This window comes from Coregonus clupeaformis, unplaced genomic scaffold (assembly GCF_020615455.1).
Source record: "Coregonus clupeaformis isolate EN_2021a unplaced genomic scaffold, ASM2061545v1 scaf0281, whole genome shotgun sequence".
NCBI lineage: Eukaryota > Metazoa > Chordata > Actinopteri > Salmoniformes > Salmonidae > Coregonus > Coregonus clupeaformis.
Window position 1 is genome coordinate 426,650 of NW_025533736.1, and position 4,412 is coordinate 431,061.

At 44.3% G+C, this 4,412-nt stretch overlaps 1 non-coding gene across 1 annotated transcript; it reads right to left on the reverse strand.

Moving 5' to 3' along the window:
• Positions 1 to 3,889: 3,889 nt before the first annotated feature.
• LOC121561984 lies at positions 3,890 to 3,944 on the reverse strand. Its single transcript, XR_005999368.1, has one exon. It is a non-coding gene; the product is annotated as a U7 small nuclear RNA (small nuclear RNA).
• Between the last annotated feature and the right edge of the window lie 468 nt (positions 3,945 to 4,412).

Here is a 4,412-nt window from a genome sequence, read left to right on the forward strand (position 1 = left end):
CACGGCACGGCAGGACCTTTTCATGGCCTTTGTTGAGCTCTCCAAGCCCTTCGACACTGTGAGCAGAGAACTAATATGGGGCATTCTACTCAAATTTGGCTGTCCAGACAAATTTGTCAACATCCTTTACCAGTTCCATGATGGGATGATGGCTCGGGTGGCCATAGGAGGGCAGGAGTCAGTGCCCTTTGGAGTAAGCATTGGTGTGAGGCAGGGGTGTATGCTGGCACCTGTACTCTTTAACATCTTCCTCCTATGTGTCACCCAGCTTCTCCACAAGGAGCTTGAGGACAGCAGCGGGGTTGCGGTGGACTTCAGGCTGGATGGAAACCTATTCAACATCAGTAGGCTCTAAGCAACCACCAAGGTTTTGACGGAGCGGATTCTTGAGCTGCAGTATGCTGATGACTGTGCTCTTGTGGCCCACACTCCGGAAGACCTTCAGTCCGTCCTTGTAGCAGCTGTGAGGGTCTATAGCAGAATGGGACTGTCTATCAACACCCCCAAGACAGAGGTGGTCTGCCAATGGAGATCCAGCCCTCCACCCACCATGCCTGTCTTCACCATTGAACACAAATCACTGGCAATCGTCCCATCCTTCAAATACCTGGGCAGCATTCTCTCGGAGGACTGTAGCATCGACCTCGAAATTCAAAATAGGATCAAGCAAGCATCAGCTGCCTTCGGGAAACTCAGACACAGGGTCTTCCAAAACAGGGGTCTCCACCTCCACACCAAAGTCGCCGTCTATCAAGCCATCTGCAGCTCGAGCGATTCCACATAAGATGCTTGCAGTGCATCCTGGGAATCACCTGGTGTGACCGTGTTCCCCATACAGAAATACTTGCTAATTCCAACTGCAAGAGGATGGAGGCCATGGTCACCCAACACCAACTGCGCTGGCTTGGGCATGTCATTAGAATGTCTCAGGAGCGCTTGCCGCGGAAGATCCTGTATGGCCAGCTACATCTTGGCCGGTGGTCTGCAGGGGGGCAGATGAAGCGCTACAAGGACCAGCTGAAAACGTCACTGAAGAAGTGCAACATCAAACCCACAGACCTAGAGGATACTGCTGCCGACCGTTCCACCTGGCGGCAGCTCTGCCAGAGCGGTGTACAGAGGTGGGAGGAGGAGAGGAGCACAAAGAGACAGCAAAAACAGCTCAGGATACAACCATGCCTGCCCCCGCCAACACAGACTGCATATGCCCCACCTGCAATTAAGTTTGTGGCTCTCTGATTGGACTCTACAGTCACCATAGAATTCACTGTTAACTCAGAAGTGGAAGTCATCATCGGATACGATGGACTACCATAACGTACCATAACTCCCCTGGCTATTTGTAAATGAAAAAAATATATATATATTGAAATTTATACTTTTACTTTTCATACTTAAGTATATTTTAGCGATTACATTTGCTTTTGATACTTAAGTATTTAAAATGAAATACTTATAGACTTTTACTCAAGTAGTATTTTACTGGGTGACTTTCATTTTTACTTGAGTCATTTTCTATGAAGGTATCTTTACTTTTACTCAAGTATGACAGTTGAGAACTTTTTTCACCACTGTCAAAATGTTTATGTGCACTGTTCACCAGGCGTTTGACTTTGCAGTGAAAGGGGCCTGAGTGTGTGATCGAAAGCATGGTGGTACTGAAGGTGACACTGGCCACTGTTCCGTGAAACCATAGTCTTTATGCAACTCTGTCACCCCACCCCCCCACGCACACATCTACAGTGAGGGAAAAAAGTATTTGATCCTCTGCTTTTGTACGTTTGCCCACTGACAAAGAAATGATCAGTCTATAATTTTAATGGTAGGTTTATTTGAACAGTGAGAGATAGAATAACTACAAAAAAATCCAGAAAAACGCATGTCAAAAATGTTATAAATTGATTTGCATTTTAATGAGGGAAATAAGTATTTGACCCCCTCTCAATCAGAACGATTTCTGGCTCCCAGGTGTCTTTTATACAGGTAACGAGCTGAGATTAGGAGCACACTCTTAAAGGGAGTGCTCCTAATCTCAGCTTGTTACCTGTGTAAAAGACACCTGTCCACAGAAGCAATCAATCAATAAGATTCCAAACTCTCCACCATGGCCAAGACCAAAGAGCTCTCCAAGGATGTCAAGGACAAGATTGTAGACCTACACAAGGCTGGAATGGGCTACAAGACCATCGCCAAGCAGCTTGGTGAGAAGGTGACAACAGTTGGTGCGATTATTCTGAAATGGAAGAAACACAAAAGAACTGTCAATCTCCCTCGGCCTGGGGCTCCATGCAAGATCTCACCTTGTGGAGTTGCAATGATCATGAGAACGGTGAGGAATCAGCCCAGAACTACACGGGAGGATCTTGTCAATGATCTCAAGGCAGCTGGGACCATAGTCACCAAGAAAACAATTGGTAACACACTACACCGTGAAGGACTGAAATCCTGCAGCGCCCGCAAGGTCCCCCTGCTCAAGAAAGCACATATACAGGCCTGTCTGAAGTTTGCCAATGAACATCTGAATGATTCAGAGGAGAACTGGGTGAAAGTGTTGTGGTCAGATGAGACCAAAATCGAGCTCTTTGGCATCAACTCAACTCGCCGTGTTTGGAGGAGGAGGAATGCTGCCTATGACCCCAAGAACACCATCCCCACCGTCAAACATGGAGGTGGAAACGTTATGCTTTGGGGGTGTTATTCTGCTAAGGGGACAGGACAACTTCAAAGGAACGATGGCCGGGGCCATGTACCGTCAAATCTTGGGTGAGAACCTCCTTCCCTCAGCCAGGGCATTGAAAATGGGTCGTGGATGGGTATTCCAGCATGACAATGACCCAAAACACACGGCCAAGGCAACAAAGGAGTGGCTCAAGAAGAAGCACATTAAGGTCCTGGAGTGGCCTAGCCAGTCTCCAGACCTTAATCCCATAGAAAATCTGTGGAGGGAGCTGAAGGTTCGAGTTGCCAAACGTCAGCCTCGAAACCTTAATAACTTGGAGAAGATCTGCAAAGAGGAGTGGGACAAAATCCCTCCTGAGATGTGTGCATACCTGGTGGCCAACTACAAGAAATGTCTGACCTCTGTGATTGCCAACAAGGGTTTTGCCACCAAGTACTAAGTCATGTTTTGCAGAGGGGTCAAATAGTTATTTTCCTTATTAAAATGCAAATCAATTTATAACATTTTTGACATGCGTTTTTCTGGATTGTTTTGTTGTTATTCTGTCTCTCACTGTTCAAATAAACCTACCATTAAAATTATAGACTGATCATGTCTTTGTCAGTGGGCAAACGTACAAAATCAGCAGGGGATCAAATACTTTTTCCCCTCACTGTATATGTGAGTTGGTTTAAGGTCACGACACCTGCATCGAATCACAATGCCCTTTTCAGCTTTCGCTTTCGCTCTTGCTCTCTCTCCCTTTCTCCCCACATGAAAAAAATACAATATTATTCTTAAGCAATAAGGCCCAAGGAGGTGTGGTATATTGGCCATATACCACAAACACCAGAGATGCCTTATTGCTATTATAAATTGGTTACCAATGTAATTAGATCAGTAAAAAGTATGTTTTTGTCATACTTTCAGCCAATCAGCATTCAGGGCTCAACCCACCCAGTTTATAATATGGTATAAATACTATAGTATTCACTGTAGTGTTTTTGCTGACTTTACTGTAGCATTCACAGTATTTACAGTTAACTATAATATAAAAAGAAAACTGTAGTATATACTATAGTAATTAATGTTATGTTTTTGCGGATTGGAGGTAGCCTAGTGGGTAAGAGTTTTAGGCCATTAACCGAAAGGTGAAAAATCTGTCGATGTGCCCTTGAGCACATTATATTTACTATAGTGTTTTTGTTTTATTATCTTTTACATAGAAGTGGAGGCTTTCTCCTTCAGGAAACCTACTGGAGAAATACTAAAAGAGCTAATTTTCCATAACCTGTAGGTTTGTAGGACTGGGGTCTGAACGGATAGTTCAGAGCTTCTGCTCTTTTCTATAACCTGTAGGGAACACAATAATATTGTACACTTGGCATGTAGGTTTCTCACTTATTGGTGGCACAAATTGCAATATGGGGGAGAGGGATGGGTATATGCAAATTAAATACTTTACTAGTTACCATAGTTAAAAAAGTTTAGTGTTTTTGCGGACTGTAGTGTTTTTGCAGACATTACTGTAGTATTTACTACAGTGTTTTTTTTGTGGATAATACTGTAGTATTTACTGTAGTTTTCTACAGTATACTACTGTCACGGTGTTTAAATGGTGTGGTGTGGAATCAGGCGCAGAAGCAGATGTACAGTCCAACAAGACTTTACTAGTGCGAGCAAAATAATCCAAAAACGGCCTGAGGCCAAACAGACGCACACAGGCGTCAAACACGAGCGCACAAACACAGGG